Source organism: Microcebus murinus, chromosome 11 (assembly GCF_040939455.1).
Source record: "Microcebus murinus isolate Inina chromosome 11, M.murinus_Inina_mat1.0, whole genome shotgun sequence".
Taxonomy (NCBI): Eukaryota; Metazoa; Chordata; class Mammalia; order Primates; family Cheirogaleidae; genus Microcebus; species Microcebus murinus.
The window spans coordinates 102585763-102606027 of NC_134114.1; the positions used below are offsets into that span (position 1 = coordinate 102585763).

The following is a 20265-nucleotide window of genomic DNA, read 5'->3' on the forward strand; positions in this document are numbered from 1 at the left end:
GGGAGTTCCAGAAGAAGGCCAGGATGTCATTTTGAGGGAGTATGTGACCAGAACTCGTCCCGTTGCTTTTGGGGTTCTATGGGCTACACGCAGGAATCTTTGGTGGTGGCACCTGATGTTGGGGGATCCGGAGTCACACCCAGACCTGCTCCACAGGCCTCCTTTTACTTTTCTCTTCGGATTCATTATTTTTAAAAAGTGTCTCTTACCTCTAGGATTGCATTTTCTTTTCTCTCTCTTTTCAAGCAGATGATGGGAGTACAAGTATTCAGGTGACATGTGTTGCCCGTGCCGCCCTCCCCCCTGTGTTCTTTTTTTTTTTTTTTTGAGACAGAGTCTCGTTTTGCTGCCCAGGCTAGAGTGAGTGCCATGGCGTCAGCCTAGCTCACAGCAACCTCAATCTCCGGGCTCAAGCAATCCTGCTGCCTCAGCCTCCCGAGTAGTTGGGACTACAGGCATGCACCACCACGCCCGGCTGTGTTTTTCTATATATATTAGTTGGCCAATTAATTTCTTTCTATTTTTAGTAGAGACGGGGTCTCGCTCTTGCTCAGGCTGGTTTCGAACTCCTGACCTGGAGCAATCCGCCCGCCTCGGCCTCCCAGAGAGCTAGGATTACAGGCGTGAGCCACCGCGCCCGGCCCCCCCTGTGTTCTTATTCATATACCTCTCATGTTGTTCCAGCGTATTGTGGGGGTACCAATGTTAAGGTCGGGTGCCTTGCCCTCTCCAAGCCTCCCCCCTCGGGTCAGAGCTTCAAGTGCGCCCATCCCCTAGTCGGTGCGCACCCACCCCATGCCTAATGGATGTGTATGCCCCTCCCCTCCCCCCACCCGCCCGCCCGACACCCACCCGATGAAGGTGATTCCTCTCTGTCCACTTAGGCGTCCATCCGTTCGTACCAATTTGCTGGTGAGCGCGCTCACGTGGTGCTCGTGTGTCCATTCTTGGGATACTTGGCTTCCTGGAACGGGTTCCAGCTCTGGCCAGGAGAACACGAGAGGCGCCCTCTCACCGCTGCTCCTCACAGCCGAATGGCACTCCGTGGTGTCCACGCGCCACATTTTATTGATGCACTCCTGGATGGATGGGCACTCGGGTCGCTTCCACGTCTTTGGGATTGTGAATTGTGCCCTAACTGTAACCCTAACCCTTACCCAGCCCGTCTCCTCTGCCCCTGCCTGACGCACTCCTCCCCGGCCAGGCCCGTCACTGTCCTGGGCCCCCGCCTGACCGGCTCCTCCCCGCCCGGCCGGTCACCGTCCTCTGCCCCTGCCTGACACGCTCCTTCCCGCCCGGCCTCTCACCGTCCTCGGCCCCTGCCTGACCGGCTCCTCCGTCGCCTGGGCCTTCCAAGGGCTTGGTGTGGACGCTGCTTCCAGGAAGCCCTCCAGAAACCCGGCAGCAGGGTGGCCGCAGCAGTCTCCAGCAGCCGTCCCTAAGTCGCGTGAGTGCGGGGGACGTGCCCCCGCTGTGCCGCGGGGGCCCAGCCTGGTGTCTTCCCTGAGGCCCTGCGGCTGCCGGCTGGGCTGCCGCTCCCCGCAAGGGGAGAGCCGCGGAGGTGGGGACCGCCTCCTGATGGGGACGTACACGCAGCTCTCCACGTCGGATTCCGGGGCTCTCTGTCCTGCCCGAAGGCCCAGCTGGCCTGCGGGTCCTTAGAGTGGCAAAAACCTCCGAAAACTGAGACTGAGGGTCCGGTGGGTGTCTGCACTTTTGTGCTGGGCACCCCAGGGAGGCCCGGGGGCTGGCTGGACAACGTGGTCTGCTGGGCGGGGGGGGGGGGGTTGGAGGAGCAACTGATGCCCTTTGCACTTTGGGTAGCAAGAGTCTGAGGTGTCTCTGAGCCCTGTGCCCTGTGGGGGCGGGGCGGGGGGGAGGAGGAGGAGGAGGAGGAGGAGGTGGGAAGGGCCGGGGCCTGCAGTCCTGTTCCCGGGGTGGCACGGCAAGTGGCTTCTTCCACAGGCTGCTTGGCCTGGGCTCCCTGCACCTGGGCCTTTCGAGGACCGGCCCTGTGCTTGCCAACACTTCCTGCAGGGACCCAGAGCTGGGAGGTGGCATCTCTCAGCCCTGGGTCGGGCAGAGCCCCAGCGGGCCATGCCCACAACCTCTCTCAGCACCGGTCCCCCAGAAGGCTCCTTTGGGACCAGGATTCTCTTGCGGTGACTCTTTAAGGTCTGGCCCCTGGATGGAGGGGCACCAGGAGTAGAGGAGCAGGAAGGGGAAGGGGGTGGCCATGCGAGGGGACACTTTGAGGCCAAGTCCCAGCTTCAGCCTGATCCTCCTGGGAACCCCGCTCTGAGACAAGGAGCCGGGCTTCGCATTCCCACAGCAGCCAGTCGTGGGCTGAGGACACCTGGGGCGTTGGGAACTCCCTGGCTTCTCCTTGGTTTAACATCTAGAGCTGCTTGTGAATCGCGCCGCCACACACACCCGAGTGCAGGTGTCTTCCGCACAGACTGCGGGCCTCGCTCTTCTGAATGCCGCTAGCTCGCCACCCACCCACGGGTGAACCTGGTCAGGGTGCTTTCTCTCGGGGGCAGACTCTTTTCCGGGCGGGCTACCGGTGTCTCTGTTTGCTCGTTTCTTTCTTCCATTTCGGGAAAGGCTTCCTTGCTGGGTGTGGAAATCTCCTATGCCTTCCCTCGCCTATTCTGTCAGCTTTAAAATTCTCCTTCAGTTGCCACCCTCACAGATGGATTAGGAAACTCTTTCCGGTGCACTCATTAGTGAAATGACCTCCAGGAAGCTGGAATCCAATATCTAATGGCCGATTTTTAGCGAGTCCACACGCCAGGGTGGTCGGGGTCCAAAGCAGCCCCGGCCAGGCCCAGGCCCCTTGGACTGGGCCACAGGAGGACACGGAGGAGGGTCCCGGCCCCCACGAAGCGGTGCCGGCAGTTCTCCACGGGCTTGGGCGTTTTCCAGAGGTAGGAGATGGAGGGGACTGATTTCTTCAGCGCCCCCCAAACCACGCCACCCCACCCCACCCATGGGACACATCCCCAGAGAGAGACGCCCCATACACTGGCTGTGCCCCAGCCCTGGCCCGGGGGAATAGGCGGCAGCCCACCCACAGGGCGAGGGGGGGCGCAGCTGAAAGGGGTTGTGGGGGAGGGCGGCCCCTGGCTGGGGTCAAAGGGCGAGCGTCCCGCGCGTGCGCAGTCAGCGGCAGCGACGCGCTGGGGGTGGGCAGCGGGTAGGTGAAGGAGGCCGGGCGAGGAGACGAGGGGGGCTGGGAGGGCTCCACCTTGGCGAGTCCAGCCGTGGAGGCGCATCTTGTGTGAGTGTGAGTGAGTGTGAGTGTGTGTGTGTGTGTAGAGAGAGACAGCCCCCCGCCCCGCCCCGCCCATCACCCCCGTCCCTGGCAGCCCGCGGGACCCGGCCGGCCCGGCCCCGCCCGGCGCGGGGCCTGGGGCGGGAGGCGGCGGCGGGGAAGCGCAGAGAGGCTCGGCTTCTCGAGCGGGGCAGGGGCGCCCTCCGCCGCCGTCTAGGGCCACACCACCCTGAACGCCCCCGATCTCGTCTGGTCTCGGAAGCTAAGCAGGGTCGGGCCTGGTTAGTACTTGGATGGGAGACCGCCTGGGAATACCGGGTGCCACAGGCTGCTGCTTTTTTTTTTTTTTTTTTTCTTGCCTCTTGTTCTGTCCCCTTTCTGGGAGCGAGGCGGCGGCCCGGGGTGGGGGTCACCCCCACCCTCAGCGCCCGCGCGGTGCCTGGCGCCCCAGCCCGCACCGTGGGGCCTCCTCTTGTCCCAAGCCGCGACACCGCCGCCACGCGGCAGCATGCGTGGCATCTGGACTGTCAGGTCTCAGACCAAAGGTCTGCTCTGTGGGAACCGACACGCTGGAGGAAACCTTGAGAGTCTGAGAGGGGAGGGAGTTCCAGAAGAAGGCCAGGATGTCATTTTGAGGGAGTATGTGACCAGAACTCGTCCCGTTGCTTTTGGGGTTCTATGGGCTACACGCAGGAATCTTTGGTGGTGGCACCTGATGTTGGGGGATCCGGAGTCACACCCAGACCTGCTCCACAGGCCTCCTTTTACTTTTCTCTTCGGATTCATTATTTTTAAAAAGTGTCTCTTACCTCTAGGATTGCATTTTCTTTTCTCTCTCTTTTCAAGCAGATGATGGGAGTACAAGTATTCAGGTGACATGTGTTGCCCGTGCCGCCCTCCCCCCTGTGTTCTTTTTTTTTTTTTTTTGAGACAGAGTCTCGTTTTGCTGCCCAGGCTAGAGTGAGTGCCATGGCGTCAGCCTAGCTCACAGCAACCTCAATCTCCGGGCTCAAGCAATCCTGCTCCCTCAGCCTCCCGAGTAGTTGGGACTACAGGCATGCACCACCACGCCCGGCTGTGTTTTTCTATATATATTAGTTGGCCAATTAATTTCTTTCTATTTTTAGTAGAGACGGGGTCTCGCTCTTGCTCAGGCTGGTTTCGAACTCCTGACCTGGAGCAATCCGCCCGCCTCGGCCTCCCAGAGAGCTAGGATTACAGGCGTGAGCCACCGCGCCCGGCCCCCCCTGTGTTCTTATTCATATACCTCTCATGTTGTTCCAGCGTATTGTGGGGGTACCAATGTTAAGGTCGGGTGCCTTGCCCTCTCCAAGCCTCCCCCCTCGGGTCAGAGCTTCAAGTGCGCCCATCCCCCAGTCGGTGCGCACCCACCCCATGCCTAATGGATGTGTATGCCCCTCCCCTCCCCCCACCCGCCCGCCCGACACCCACCCGATGAAGGTGATTCCTCTCTGTCCACTTAGGCGTCCATCCGTTCGTACCAATTTGCTGGTGAGCGCGCTCACGTGGTGCTCGTGTGTCCATTCTTGGGATACTTGGCTTCCTGGAACGGGTTCCAGCTCTGGCCAGGAGAACACGAGAGGCGCCCTCTCACCGCTGCTCCTCACAGCCGAATGGCACTCCGTGGTGTCCACGCGCCACATTTTATTGATGCACTCCTGGATGGATGGGCACTCGGGTCGCTTCCACGTCTTTGGGATTGTGAATTGTGCCCTAACTGTAACCCTAACCCTTACCCAGCCCGTCTCCTCTGCCCCTGCCTGACGCACTCCTCCCCGGCCAGGCCCGTCACTGTCCTGGGCCCCCGCCTGACCGGCTCCTCCCCGCCCGGCCGGTCACCGTCCTCTGCCCCTGCCTGACACGCTCCTTCCCGCCCGGCCTCTCACCGTCCTCGGCCCCTGCCTGACCGGCTCCTCCGTCGCCTGGGCCTTCCAAGGGCTTGGTGTGGACGCTGCTTCCAGGAAGCCCTCCAGAAACCCGGCAGCAGGGTGGCCGCAGCAGTCTCCAGCAGCCGTCCCTAAGTCGCGTGAGTGCGGGGGACGTGCCCCCGCTGTGCCGCGGGGGCCCAGCCTGGTGTCTTCCCTGAGGCCCTGCGGCTGCCGGCTGGGCTGCCGCTCCCCGCAAGGGGAGAGCCGCGGAGGTGGGGACCGCCTCCTGATGGGGACGTACACGCAGCTCTCCACGTCGGATTCCGGGGCTCTCTGTCCTGCCCGAAGGCCCAGCTGGCCTGCGGGTCCTTAGAGTGGCAAAAACCTCCGAAAACTGAGACTGAGGGTCCGGTGGGTGTCTGCACTTTTGTGCTGGGCACCCCAGGGAGGCCCGGGGGCTGGCTGGACAACGTGGTCTGCTGGGCGGGGGGGGGGGGTTGGAGGAGCAACTGATGCCCTTTGCACTTTGGGTAGCAAGAGTCTGAGGTGTCTCTGAGCCCTGTGCCCTGTGGGGGCGGGGCGGGGGGGAGGAGGAGGAGGAGGAGGAGGAGGTGGGAAGGGCCGGGGCCTGCAGTCCTGTTCCCGGGGTGGCACGGCAAGTGGCTTCTTCCACAGGCTGCTTGGCCTGGGCTCCCTGCACCTGGGCCTTTGGAGGACCGGCCCTGTGCTTGCCAACACTTCCTGCAGGGACCCAGAGCTGGGAGGTGGCATCTCTCAGCCCTGGGTCGGGCAGAGCCCCAGCGGGCCATGCCCACAACCTCTCTCAGCACCGGTCCCCCAGAAGGCTCCTTTGGGACCAGGATTCTCTTGCGGTGACTCTTTAAGGTCTGGCCCCTGGATGGAGGGGCACCAGGAGTAGAGGAGCAGGAAGGGGAAGGGGGTGGCCATGCGAGGGGACACTTTGAGGCCAAGTCCCAGCTTCAGCCTGATCCTCCTGGGAACCCCGCTCTGAGACAAGGAGCCGGGCTTCGCATTCCCACAGCAGCCAGTCGTGGGCTGAGGACACCTGGGGCGTTGGGAACTCCCTGGCTTCTCCTTGGTTTAACATCTAGAGCTGCTTGGGAATCGCGCCGCCACACACACCCGAGTGCAGGTGTCTTCCGCACAGACTGCGGGCCTCGCTCTTCTGAATGCCGCTAGCTCGCCACCCACCCACGGGTGAACCTGGTCAGGGTGCTTTCTCTCGGGGGCAGACTCTTTTCCGGGCGGGCTACCGGTGTCTCTGTTTGCTCGTTTCTTTCTTCCATTTCGGGAAAGTCTTCCTTGCTGGGTGTGGAAATCTCCTATGCCTTCCCTCGCCTATTCTGTCAGCTTTAAAATTCTCCTTCAGTTGCCACCCTCACAGATGGATTAGGAAACTCTTTCCGGTGCACTCATTAGTGAAATGACCTCCAGGAAGCTGGAATCCAATATCTAATAGCTGATTTTTAGCGAGTCCACACGCCAGGGTGGTCGGGGTCCAAAGCAGCCCCGGCCAGGCCCAGGCCCCTTGGACTGGGCCACAGGAGGACACGGAGGAGGGTCCCGGCCCCCACGAAGCGGTGCCGGCAGTTCTCCACGGGCTTGGGCGTTTTCCAGAGGTAGGAGATGGAGGGGACTGATTTCTTCAGCGCCCCCCAAACCACGCCACCCCACCCCACCCATGGGACACATCCCCAGAGAGAGACGCCCCATACACTGGCTGTGCCCCAGCCCTGGCCCGGGGGAATAGGCGGCAGCCCACCCACAGGGCGAGGGGGGGGCGCAGCTGAAAGGGGTTGTGGGGGAGGGCGGCCCCTGGCTGGGGTCAAAGGGCGAGCGTCCCGCGCGTGCGCAGTCAGCGGCAGCGACGCGCTGGGGGTGGGCAGCGGGTAGGTGAAGGAGGCCGGGCGAGGAGACGAGGGGGGCTGGGAGGGCTCCACCTTGGCGAGTCCAGCCGTGGAGGCGCATCTTGTGTGAGTGTGAGTGAGTGTGAGTGTGTGTGTGTGTGTATAGAGAGACAGCCCCCCACCCCGCCCCGCCCCGCCCCGCCCATCACCCCCGTCCCTGGGAGCCCGCGGGACCCGGCCGGCCCGGCCCCGCCCGGCGCGGGGCCTGGGGCGGGAGGCGGCGGCGGGGAAGCCCAGAGAGGCTCGGCTTCTCGAGCGGGGCAGGGGCGCCCTCCGCCGCCGTCTAGGGCCACACCACCCTGAACGCCCCCGATCTCGTCTGGTCTCGGAAGCTAAGCAGGGTCGGGCCTGGTTAGTACTTGGATGGGAGACCGCCTGGGAATACCGGGTGCCACAGGCTGCTGCTTTTTTTTTTTTTTTTCTTGCCTCTTGTTCTGTCCCCTTTCTTGGAGCGAGGCGGCGGCCCGGGGTGGGGGTCACCCCCACCCTCAGCGCCCGCGCGGTGCCTGGCGCCCCAGCCCGCACCGTGGGGCCTCCTCTTGTCCCAAGCCGCGACACCGCCGCCACGCGGCAGCATGCGTGGCATCTGGACTGTCAGGTCTCAGACCAAAGGTCTGCTCTGTGGGAACCGACACACTGGAGGAAACCTTGAGAGTCTGAGAGGGGAGGGAGTTCCAGAAGAAGGCCAGGATGTCATTTTGAGGGAGTATGTGACCAGAACTCGTCCCGTTGCTTTTGGGGTTCTATGGGCTACACGCAGGAATCTTTGGTGGTGGCACCTGATGTTGGGGGATCCGGAGTCACACCCAGACCTGCTCCACAGGCCTCCTTTTACTTTTCTCTTCGGATTCATTATTTTTAAAAAGTGTCTCTTACCTCTAGGATTGCATTTTCTTTTCTCTCTCTTTTCAAGCAGATGATGGGAGTACAAGTATTCAGGTGACATGTGTTGCCCGTGCCGCCCTCCCCCCTGTGTTCTTTTTTTTTTTTTTTTGAGACAGAGTCTCGTTTTGCTGCCCAGGCTAGAGTGAGTGCCATGGCGTCAGCCTAGCTCACAGCAACCTCAATCTCCGGGCTCAAGCAATCCTGCTGCCTCAGCCTCCCGAGTAGTTGGGACTACAGGCATGCACCACCACGCCCGGCTGTGTTTTTCTATATATATTAGTTGGCCAATTAATTTCTTTCTATTTTTAGTAGAGACGGGGTCTCGCTCTTGCTCAGGCTGGTTTCGAACTCCTGACCTGGAGCAATCCGCCCGCCTCGGCCTCCCAGAGAGCTAGGATTACAGGCGTGAGCCACCGCGCCCGGCCCCCCCTGTGTTCTTATTCATATACCTCTCATGTTGTTCCAGCGTATTGTGGGGGTACCAATGTTAAGGTCGGGTGCCTTGCCCTCTCCAAGCCTCCCCCCTCGGGTCAGAGCTTCAAGTGCGCCCATCCCCCAGTCGGTGCGCACCCACCCCATGCCTAATGGATGTGTATGCCCCTCCCCTCCCCCCACCCGCCCGCCCAACACCCACCCGATGAAGGTGATTCCTCTCTGTCCACTTAGGCGTCCATCCGTTCGTACCAATTTGCTGGTGAGCGCGCTCACGTGGTGCTCGTGTGTTCATTCTTGGGATACTTGGCTTACTGGAACGGGTTCCAGCTCTGGCCAGGAGAACACGAGAGGCGCCCTCTCACCGCTGCTCCTCACAGCCGAATGGCACTCCGTGGTGTCCACGCGCCACATTTTATTGATGCACTCCTGGATGGATGGGCACTCGGGTCGCTTCCACGTCTTTGGGATTGTGAATTGTGCCCTAACTGTAACCCTAACCCTTACCCAGCCCGTCTCCTCTGCCCCTGCCTGACGCACTCCTCCCCGGCCAGGCCCGTCACTGTCCTGGGCCCCCGCCTGACCGGCTCCTCCCCGCCCGGCCGGTCACCGTCCTCTGCCCCTGCCTGACACGCTCCTTCCCGCCCGGCCTCTCACCGTCCTCGGCCCCTGCCTGACCGGCTCCTCCGTCGCCTGGGCCTTCCAAGGGCTTGGTGTGGACGCTGCTTCCAGGAAGCCCTCCGGAAACCCGGCAGCAGGGTGGCCGCAGCAGTCTCCAGCAGCCGTCCCTAAGTCGCGTGAGTGCGGGGGACGTGCCCCCGCTGTGCCGCGGGGGCCCAGCCTGGTGTCTTCCCTGAGGCCCTGCGGCTGCCGGCTGGGCTGCCGCTCCCCGCAAGGGGAGAGCCGCGGAGGTGGGGACCGCCTCCTGATGGGGACGTACACGCAGCTCTCCACGTCGGATTCCGGGGCTCTCTGTCCTGCCCGAAGGCCCAGCTGGCCTGCGGGTCCTTAGAGTGGCAAAAACCTCCGAAAACTGAGACTGAGGGTCCGGTGGGTGTCTGCACTTTTGTGCTGGGCACCCCAGGGAGGCCCGGGGGCTGGCTGGACAACGTGGTCTGCTGGGCGGGGGGGGGGGGGGGGTTGGAGGAGCAACTGATGCCCTTTGCACTTTGGGTAGCAAGAGTCTGAGGTGTCTCTGAGCCCTGTGCCCTGTGGGGGCGGGGCGGGGGGGAGGAGGAGGAGGAGGAGGAGGAGGTGGGAAGGGCCGGGGCCTGCAGTCCTGTTCCCGGGGTGGCACGGCAAGTGGCTTCTTCCACAGGCTGCTTGGCCTGGGCTCCCTGCACCTGGGCCTTTGGAGGACCGGCCCTGTGCTTGCCAACACTTCCTGCAGGGACCCAGAGCTGGGAGGTGGCATCTCTCAGCCCTGGGTCGGGCAGAGCCCCAGCGGGCCATGCCCACAACCTCTCTCAGCACCGGTCCCCCAGAAGGCTCCTTTGGGACCAGGATTCTCTTGCGGTGACTCTTTAAGGTCTGGCCCCTGGATGGAGGGGCACCAGGAGTAGAGGAGCAGGAAGGGGAAGGGGGTGGCCATGCGAGGGGACACTTTGAGGCCAAGTCCCAGCTTCAGCCTGATCCTCCTGGGAACCCCGCTCTGAGACAAGGAGCCGGGCTTCGCATTCCCACAGCAGCCAGTCGTGGGCTGAGGACACCTGGGGCGTTGGGAACTCCCTGGCTTCTCCTCATTAGTTTAACATCTAGAGCTGCTTGGGAATCGCGCCGCCACACACACCCGAGTGCAGGTGTCTTCCGCACAGACTGCGGGCCTCGCTCTTCTGAATGCCGCTAGCTCGCCACCCACCCACGGGTGAACCTGGTCAGGGTGCTTTCTCTCAGGGGCAGACTCTTTTCCGGGCGGGCTACCGGTGTCTCTGTTTGCTCGTTTCTTTCTTCCATTTCGGGAAAGTCTTCCTTGCTGGGTGTGGAAATCTCCTATGCCTTCCCTCGCCTATTCTGTCAGCTTTAAAATTCTCCTTCAGTTGCCACCCTCACAGATGGATTAGGAAACTCTTTCCGGTGCACTCATTAGTGAAATGACCTCCAGGAAGCTGGAATCCAATATCTAATGGCCGATTTTTAGCGAGTCCACACGCCAGGGTGGTCGGGGTCCAAAGCAGCCCCGGCCAGGCCCAGGCCCCTTGGACTGGGCCACAGGAGGACACGGAGGAGGGTCCCGGCCCCCACGAAGCGGTGCCGGCAGTTCTCCACGGGCTTGGGCGTTTTCCAGAGGTAGGAGATGGAGGGGACTGATTTCTTCAGCGCCCCCCAAACCACGCCACCCCACCCCACCCATGGGACACATCCCCAGAGAGAGACGCCCCATACACTGGCTGTGCCCCAGCCCTGGCCCGGGGGAATAGGCGGCAGCCCACCCACAGGGCGAGGGGGGGCGCAGCTGAAAGGGGTTGTGGGGGAGGGCGGCCCCTGGCTGGGGTCAAAGGGCGAGCGTCCCGCGCGTGCGCAGTCAGCGGCAGCGACGCGCTGGGGGTGGGCAGCGGGTAGGTGAAGGAGGCCGGGCGAGGAGACGAGGGGGGCTGGGAGGGCTCCACCTTGGCGAGTCCAGCCGTGGAGGCGCATCTTGTGTGAGTGTGAGTGAGTGTGAGTGTGTGTGTGTGTGTATAGAGAGACAGCCCCCCGCCCCGCCCCGCCCATCACCCCCGTCCCTGGCAGCCCGCGGGACCCGGCCGGCCCGGCCCCGCCCGGCGCGGGGCCTGGGGCGGGAGGCGGCGGCGGGGAAGCGCAGAGAGGCTCGGCTTCTCGAGCGGGGCAGGGGCGCCCTCCGCCGCCGTCTAGGGCCACACCACCCTGAACGCCCCCGATCTCGTCTGGTCTCGGAAGCTAAGCAGGGTCGGGCCTGGTTAGTACTTGGATGGGAGACCGCCTGGGAATACCGGGTGCCACAGGCTGCTGCTTTTTTTTTTTTTTTTTTTCTTGCCTCTTGTTCTGTCCCCTTTCTGGGAGCGAGGCGGCGGCCCGGGGTGGGGGTCACCCCCACCCTCAGCGCCCGCGCGGTGCCTGGCGCCCCAGCCCGCACCGTGGGGCCTCCTCTTGTCCCAAGCCGCGACACCGCCGCCACGCGGCAGCATGCGTGGCATCTGGACTGTCAGGTCTCAGACCAAAGGTCTGCTCTGTGGGAACCGACACGCTGGAGGAAACCTTGAGAGTCTGAGAGGGGAGGGAGTTCCAGAAGAAGGCCAGGATGTCATTTTGAGGGAGTATGTGACCAGAACTCGTCCCGTTGCTTTTGGGGTTCTATGGGCTACACGCAGGAATCTTTGGTGGTGGCACCTGATGTTGGGGGATCCGGAGTCACACCCAGACCTGCTCCACAGGCCTCCTTTTACTTTTCTCTTCGGATTCATTATTTTTAAAAAGTGTCTCTTACCTCTAGGATTGCATTTTCTTTTCTCTCTCTTTTCAAGCAGATGATGGGAGTACAAGTATTCAGGTGACATGTGTTGCCCGTGCCGCCCTCCCCCCTGTGTTCTTTTTTTTTTTTTTTTGAGACAGAGTCTCGTTTTGCTGCCCAGGCTAGAGTGAGTGCCATGGCGTCAGCCTAGCTCACAGCAACCTCAATCTCCGGGCTCAAGCAATCCTGCTGCCTCAGCCTCCCGAGTAGTTGGGACTACAGGCATGCACCACCACGCCCGGCTGTGTTTTTCTATATATATTAGTTGGCCAATTAATTTCTTTCTATTTTTAGTAGAGACGGGGTCTCGCTCTTGCTCAGGCTGGTTTCGAACTCCTGACCTGGAGCAATCCGCCCGCCTCGGCCTCCCAGAGAGCTAGGATTACAGGCGTGAGCCACCGCGCCCGGCCCCCCCTGTGTTCTTATTCATATACCTCTCATGTTGTTCCAGCGTATTGTGGGGGTACCAATGTTAAGGTCGGGTGCCTTGCCCTCTCCAAGCCTCCCCCCTCGGGTCAGAGCTTCAAGTGCGCCCATCCCCCAGTCGGTGCGCACCCACCCCATGCCTAATGGATGTGTATGCCCCTCCCCTCCCCCCACCCGCCCGCCCGACACCCACCCGATGAAGGTGATTCCTCTCTGTCCACTTAGGCGTCCATCCGTTCGTACCAATTTGCTGGTGAGCGCGCTCACGTGGTGCTCGTGTGTCCATTCTTGGGATACTTGGCTTCCTGGAACGGGTTCCAGCTCTGGCCAGGAGAACACGAGAGGCGCCCTCTCACCGCTGCTCCTCACAGCCGAATGGCACTCCGTGGTGTCCACGCGCCACATTTTATTGATGCACTCCTGGATGGATGGGCACTCGGGTCGCTTCCACGTCTTTGGGATTGTGAATTGTGCCCTAACTGTAACCCTAACCCTTACCCAGCCCGTCTCCTCTGCCCCTGCCTGACGCACTCCTCCCCGGCCAGGCCCGTCACTGTCCTGGGCCCCCGCCTGACCGGCTCCTCCCCGCCCGGCCGGTCACCGTCCTCTGCCCCTGCCTGACACGCTCCTTCCCGCCCGGCCTCTCACCGTCCTCGGCCCCTGCCTGACCGGCTCCTCCGTCGCCTGGGCCTTCCAAGGGCTTGGTGTGGACGCTGCTTCCAGGAAGCCCTCCAGAAACCCGGCAGCAGGGTGGCCGCAGCAGTCTCCAGCAGCCGTCCCTAAGTCGCGTGAGTGCGGGGGACGTGCCCCCGCTGTGCCGCGGGGGCCCAGCCTGGTGTCTTCCCTGAGGCCCTGCGGCTGCCGGCTGGGCTGCCGCTCCCCGCAAGGGGAGAGCCGCGGAGGTGGGGACCGCCTCCTGATGGGGACGTACACGCAGCTCTCCACGTCGGATTCCGGGGCTCTCTGTCCTGCCCGAAGGCCCAGCTGGCCTGCGGGTCCTTAGAGTGGCAAAAACCTCCGAAAACTGAGACTGAGGGTCCGGTGGGTGTCTGCACTTTTGTGCTGGGCACCCCAGGGAGGCCCGGGGGCTGGCTGGACAACGTGGTCTGCTGGGCGGGGGGGGGGGGTTGGAGGAGCAACTGATGCCCTTTGCACTTTGGGTAGCAAGAGTCTGAGGTGTCTCTGAGCCCTGTGCCCTGTGGGGGCGGGGCGGGGGGGGAGGAGGAGGAGGAGGAGGAGGAGGTGGGAAGGGCCGGGGCCTGCAGTCCTGTTCCCGGGGTGGCACGGCAAGTGGCTTCTTCCACAGGCTGCTTGGCCTGGGCTCCCTGCACCTGGGCCTTTGGAGGACCGGCCCTGTGCTTGCCAACACTTCCTGCAGGGACCCAGAGCTGGGAGGTGGCATCTCTCAGCCCTGGGTCGGGCAGAGCCCCAGCGGGCCATGCCCACAACCTCTCTCAGCACCGGTCCCCCAGAAGGCTCCTTTGGGACCAGGATTCTCTTGCGGTGACTCTTTAAGGTCTGGCCCCTGGATGGAGGGGCACCAGGAGTAGAGGAGCAGGAAGGGGAAGGGGGTGGCCATGCGAGGGGACACTTTGAGGCCAAGTCCCAGCTTCAGCCTGATCCTCCTGGGAACCCCGCTCTGAGACAAGGAGCCGGGCTTCGCATTCCCACAGCAGCCAGTCGTGGGCTGAGGACACCTGGGGCGTTGGGAACTCCCTGGCTTCTCCTTGGTTTAACATCTAGAGCTGCTTGGGAATCGCGCCGCCACACACACCCGAGTGCAGGTGTCTTCCGCACAGACTGCGGGCCTCGCTCTTCTGAATGCCGCTAGCTCGCCACCCACCCACGGGTGAACCTGGTCAGGGTGCTTTCTCTCGGGGGCAGACTCTTTTCCGGGCGGGCTACCGGTGTCTCTGTTTGCTCGTTTCTTTCTTCCATTTCGGGAAAGTCTTCCTTGCTGGGTGTGGAAATCTCCTATGCCTTCCCTCGCCTATTCTGTCAGCTTTAAAATTCTCCTTCAGTTGCCACCCTCACAGATGGATTAGGAAACTCTTTCCGGTGCACTCATTAGTGAAATGACCTCCAGGAAGCTGGAATCCAATATCTAATAGCTGATTTTTAGCGAGTCCACACGCCAGGGTGGTCGGGGTCCAAAGCAGCCCCGGCCAGGCCCAGGCCCCTTGGACTGGGCCACAGGAGGACACGGAGGAGGGTCCCGGCCCCCACGAAGCGGTGCCGGCAGTTCTCCACGGGCTTGGGCGTTTTCCAGAGGTAGGAGATGGAGGGGACTGATTTCTTCAGCGCCCCCCAAACCACGCCACCCCACCCCACCCATGGGACACATCCCCAGAGAGAGACGCCCCATACACTGGCTGTGCCCCAGCCCTGGCCCGGGGGAATAGGCGGCAGCCCACCCACAGGGCGAGGGGGGGGCGCAGCTGAAAGGGGTTGTGGGGGAGGGCGGCCCCTGGCTGGGGTCAAAGGGCGAGCGTCCCGCGCGTGCGCAGTCAGCGGCAGCGACGCGCTGGGGGTGGGCAGCGGGTAGGTGAAGGAGGCCGGGCGAGGAGACGAGGGGGGCTGGGAGGGCTCCACCTTGGCGAGTCCAGCCGTGGAGGCGCATCTTGTGTGAGTGTGAGTGAGTGTGAGTGTGTGTGTGTGTGTATAGAGAGACAGCCCCCCACCCCGCCCCGCCCCGCCCCGCCCATCACCCCCGTCCCTGGGAGCCCGCGGGACCCGGCCGGCCCGGCCCCGCCCGGCGCGGGGCCTGGGGCGGGAGGCGGCGGCGGGGAAGCCCAGAGAGGCTCGGCTTCTCGAGCGGGGCAGGGGCGCCCTCCGCCGCCGTCTAGGGCCACACCACCCTGAACGCCCCCGATCTCGTCTGGTCTCGGAAGCTAAGCAGGGTCGGGCCTGGTTAGTACTTGGATGGGAGACCGCCTGGGAATACCGGGTGCCACAGGCTGCTGCTTTTTTTTTTTTTTTTCTTGCCTCTTGTTCTGTCCCCTTTCTTGGAGCGAGGCGGCGGCCCGGGGTGGGGGTCACCCCCACCCTCAGCGCCCGCGCGGTGCCTGGCGCCCCAGCCCGCACCGTGGGGCCTCCTCTTGTCCCAAGCCGCGACACCGCCGCCACGCGGCAGCATGCGTGGCATCTGGACTGTCAGGTCTCAGACCAAAGGTCTGCTCTGTGGGAACCGACACACTGGAGGAAACCTTGAGAGTCTGAGAGGGGAGGGAGTTCCAGAAGAAGGCCAGGATGTCATTTTGAGGGAGTATGTGACCAGAACTCGTCCCGTTGCTTTTGGGGTTCTATGGGCTACACGCAGGAATCTTTGGTGGTGGCACCTGATGTTGGGGGATCCGGAGTCACACCCAGACCTGCTCCACAGGCCTCCTTTTACTTTTCTCTTCGGATTCATTATTTTTAAAAAGTGTCTCTTACCTCTAGGATTGCATTTTCTTTTCTCTCTCTTTTCAAGCAGATGATGGGAGTACAAGTATTCAGGTGACATGTGTTGCCCGTGCCGCCCTCCCCCCTGTGTTCTTTTTTTTTTTTTTTTGAGACAGAGTCTCGTTTTGCTGCCCAGGCTAGAGTGAGTGCCATGGCGTCAGCCTAGCTCACAGCAACCTCAATCTCCGGGCTCAAGCAATCCTGCTGCCTCAGCCTCCCGAGTAGTTGGGACTACAGGCATGCACCACCACGCCCGGCTGTGTTTTTTTATATATATTAGTTGGCCAATTAATTTCTTTCTATTTTTAGTAGAGACGGGGTCTCGCTCTTGCTCAGGCTGGTTTCGAACTCCTGACCTGGAGCAATCCGCCCGCCTCGGCCTCCCAGAGAGCTAGGATTACAGGCGTGAGCCACCGCGCCCGGCCCCCCCTGTGTTCTTATTCATATACCTCTCATGTTGTTCCAGCGTATTGTGGGGGTACCAATGTTAAGGTCGGGTGCCTTGCCCTCTCCAAGCCTCCCCCCTCGGGTCAGAGCTTCAAGTGCGCCCATCCCCCAGTCGGTGCGCACCCACCCCATGCCTAATGGATGTGTATGCCCCTCCCCTCCCCCCACCCGCCCGCCCGACACCCACCCGATGAAGGTGATTCCTCTCTGTCCACTTAGGCGTCCATCCGTTCGTACCAATTTGCTGGTGAGCGCGCTCACGTGGTGCTCGTGTGTCCATTCTTGGGATACTTGGCTTCCTGGAACGGGTTCCAGCTCTGGCCAGGAGAACACGAGAGGCGCCCTCTCACCGCTGCTCCTCACAGCCGAATGGCACTCCGTGGTGTCCACGAGCCACATTTTATTGATGCACTCCTGGATGGATGGGCACTCGGGTCGCTTCCACGTCTTTGGGATTGTGAATTGTGCCCTAACTGTAACCCTAACCCTTACCCAGCCCGTCTCCTCTGCCCCTGCCTGACGCACTCCTCCCCGGCCAGGCCCGTCACTGTCCTGGGCCCCCGCCTGACCGGCTCCTCCCCGCCCGGCCGGTCACCGTCCTCTGCCCCTGCCTGACACGCTCCTTCCCGCCCGGCCTCTCACCGTCCTCGGCCCCTGCCTGACCGGCTCCTCCGTCGCCTGGGCCTTCCAAGGGCTTGGTGTGGACGCTGCTTCCAGGAAGCCCTCCAGAAACCCGGCAGCAGGGTGGCCGCAGCAGTCTCCAGCAGCCGTCCCTAAGTCGCGTGAGTGCGGGGGACGTGCCCCCGCTGTGCCGCGGGGGCCCAGCCTGGTGTCTTCCCTGAGGCCCTGCGGCTGCCGGCTGGGCTGCCGCTCCCCGCAAGGGGAGAGCCGCGGAGGTGGGGACCGCCTCCTGATGGGGACGTACACGCAGCTCTCCACGTCGGATTCCGGGGCTCTCTGTCCTGCCCGAAGGCCCAGCTGGCCTGCGGGTCCTTAGAGTGGCAAAAACCTCCGAAAACTGAGACTGAGGGTCCGGTGGGTGTCTGCACTTTTGTGCTGGGCACCCCAGGGAGGCCCGGGGGCTGGCTGGACAACGTGGTCTGCTGGGCGGGGGGGGGGGGGGGTTGGAGGAGCAACTGATGCCCTTTGCACTTTGGGTAGCAAGAGTCTGAGGTGTCTCTGAGCCCTGTGCCCTGTGGGGGCGGGGCGGGGGGGAGGAGGAGGAGGAGGAGGAGGAGGTGGGAAGGGCCGGGGCCTGCAGTCCTGTTCCCGGGGTGGCACGGCAAGTGGCTTCTTCCACAGGCTGCTTGGCCTGGGCTCCCTGCACCTGGGCCTTTGGAGGACCGGCCCTGTGCTTGCCAACACTTCCTGCAGGGACCCAGAGCTGGGAGGTGGCATCTCTCAGCCCTGGGTCGGGCAGAGCCCCAGCGGGCCATGCCCACAACCTCTCTCAGCACCGGTCCCCCAGAAGGCTCCTTTGGGACCAGGATTCTCTTGCGGTGACTCTTTAAGGTCTGGCCCCTGGATGGAGGGGCACCAGGAGTAGAGGAGCAGGAAGGGGAAGGGGGTGGCCATGCGAGGGGACACTTTGAGGCCAAGTCCCAGCTTCAGCCTGATCCTCCTGGGAACCCCGCTCTGAGACAAGGAGCCGGGCTTCGCATTCCCACAGCAGCCAGTCGTGGGCTGAGGACACCTGGGGCGTTGGGAACTCCCTGGCTTCTCCTTGGTTTAACATCTAGAGCTGCTTGGGAATCGCGCCGCCACACACACCCGAGTGCAGGTGTCTTCCGCACAGACTGCGGGCCTCGCTCTTCTGAATGCCGCTAGCTCGCCACCCACCCACGGGTGAACCTGGTCAGGGTGCTTTCTCTCGGGGGCAGACTCTTTTCCGGGCGGGCTACCGGTGTCTCTGTTTGCTCGTTTCTTTCTTCCATTTCGGGAAAGTCTTCCTTGCTGGGTGTGGAAATCTCCTATGCCTTCCCTCGCCTATTCTGTCAGCTTTAAAATTCTCCTTCAGTTGCCACCCTCACAGATGGATTAGGAAACTCTTTCCGGTGCACTCATTAGTGAAATGACCTCCAGGAAGCTGGAATCCAATATCTAATAGCTGATTTTTAGCGAGTCCACACGCCAGGGTGGTCGGGGTCCAAAGCAGCCCCGGCCAGGCCCAGGCCCCTTGGACTGGGCCACAGGAGGACACGGAGGAGGGTCCCGGCCCCCACGAAGCGGTGCCGGCAGTTCTCCACGGGCTTGGGCGTTTTCCAGAGGTAGGAGATGGAGGGGACTGATTTCTTCAGCGCCCCCCAAACCACGCCACCCCACCCCACCCATGGGACACATCCCCAGAGAGAGACGCCCCATACACTGGCTGTGCCCCAGCCCTGGCCCGGGGGAATAGGCGGCAGCCCACCCACAGGGCGAGGGGGGGGCGCAGCTGAAAGGGGTTGTGGGGGAGGGCGGCCCCTGGCTGGGGTCAAAGGGCGAGCGTCCCGCGCGTGCGCAGTCAGCGGCAGCGACGCGCTGGGGGTGGGCAGCGGGTAGGTGAAGGAGGCCGGGCGAGGAGACGAGGGGGGCTGGGAGGGCTCCACCTTGGCGAGTCCAGCCGTGGAGGCGCATCTTGTGTGAGTGTGAGTGAGTGTGAGTGTGTGTGTGTGTGTATAGAGAGACAGCCCCCCACCCCGCCCCGCCCCGCCCCGCCCATCACCCCCGTCCCTGGGAGCCCGCGGGACCCGGCCGGCCCGGCCCCGCCCGGCGCGGGGCCTGGGGCGGGAGGCGGCGGCGGGGAAGCCCAGAGAGGCTCGGCTTCTCGAGCGGGGCAGGGGCGCCCTCCGCCGCCGTCTAGGGCCACACCACCCTGAACGCCCCCGATCTCGTCTGGTCTCGGAAGCTAAGCAGGGTCGGGCCTGGTTAGTACTTGGATGGGAGACCGCCTGGGAATACCGGGTGCCACAGGCTGCTGCTTTTTTTTTTTTTTTTCTTGCCTCTTGTTCTGTCCCCTTTCTTGGAGCGAGGCGGCGGCCCGGGGTGGGGGTCACCCCCACCCTCAGCGCCCGCGCGGTGCCTGGCGCCCCAGCCCGCACCGTGGGGCCTCCTCTTGTCCCAAGCCGCGACACCGCCGCCACGCGGCAGCATGCGTGGCATCTGGACTGTCAGGTCTCAGACCAAAGGTCTGCTCTGTGGGAACCGACACACTGGAGGAAACCTTGAGAGTCTGAGAGGGGAGGGAGTTCCAGAAGAAGGCCAGGATGTCATTTTGAGGGAGTATGTGACCAGAACTCGTCCCGTTGCTTTTGGGGTTCTATGGGCTACACGCAGGAATCTTTGGTGGTGGCACCTGATGTTGGGGGATCCGGAGTCACACCCAGACCTGCTCCACAGGCCTCCTTTTACTTTTCTCTTCGGATTCATTATTTTTAAAAAGTGTCTCTTACCTCTAGGATTGCATTTTCTTTTCTCTCTCTTTTCAAGCAGATGATGGGAGTACAAGTATTCAGGTGACATGTGTTGCCCGTGCCGCCCTCCCCCCTGTGTTCTTTTTTTTTTTTTTTTGAGACAGAGTCTCGTTTTGCTGCCCAGGCTAGAGTGAGTGCCATGGCGTCAGCCTAGCTCACAGCAACCTCAATCTCCGGGCTCAAGCAATCCTGCTGCCTCAGCCTCCCGAGTAGTTGGGACTACAGGCATGCACCACCACGCCCGGCTGTGTTTTTCTATATATATTAGTTGGCCAATTAATTTCTTTCTATTTTTAGTAGAGACGGGGTCTCGCTCTTGCTCAGGCTGGTTTCGAACTCCTGACCTGGAGCAATCCGCCCGCCTCGGCCTCCCAGAGAGCTAGGATTACAGGCGTGAGCCACCGCGCCCGGCCCCCCCTGTGTTCTTATTCATATACCTCTCATGTTGTTCCAGCGTATTGTGGGGGTACCAATGTTAAGGTCGGGTGCCTTGCCCTCTCCAAGCCTCCCCCCTCGGGTCAGAGCTTCAAGTGCGCCCATCCCCCAGTCGGTGCGCACCCACCCCATGCCTAATGGATGTGTATGCCCCTCCCCTCCCCCCACCCGCCCGCCCAACACC

General features: G+C 62.7%; 5 non-coding genes across 5 annotated transcripts; all 5 read left to right on the plus strand.

The window, feature by feature from the left end:
* The first annotated feature begins 3488 nt into the window (after window positions 1–3488).
* On the plus strand, window positions 3489–3607 carry LOC142873871 (5S ribosomal RNA). Its single transcript, XR_012921844.1, has one exon. It is a non-coding gene; the product is annotated as a 5S ribosomal RNA (ribosomal RNA).
* A 3768-nt stretch (window positions 3608–7375) lies between these two features.
* On the plus strand, window positions 7376–7494 carry LOC142873872 (5S ribosomal RNA). Its single transcript, XR_012921845.1, has one exon. It is a non-coding gene; the product is annotated as a 5S ribosomal RNA (ribosomal RNA).
* Window positions 7495–11255: 3761 nt separating this feature from the next.
* On the plus strand, window positions 11256–11374 carry LOC142873873 (5S ribosomal RNA). The gene has a single exon (XR_012921846.1). It is a non-coding gene; the product is annotated as a 5S ribosomal RNA (ribosomal RNA).
* A 3769-nt stretch (window positions 11375–15143) lies between these two features.
* Window positions 15144–15262, plus strand: LOC142873874 (5S ribosomal RNA). Its single transcript, XR_012921847.1, has one exon. It is a non-coding gene; the product is annotated as a 5S ribosomal RNA (ribosomal RNA).
* Window positions 15263–19030: 3768 nt separating this feature from the next.
* On the plus strand, window positions 19031–19149 carry LOC142873875 (5S ribosomal RNA). The gene has a single exon (XR_012921848.1). It is a non-coding gene; the product is annotated as a 5S ribosomal RNA (ribosomal RNA).
* The last annotated feature ends 1116 nt before the right edge of the window (window positions 19150–20265 follow it).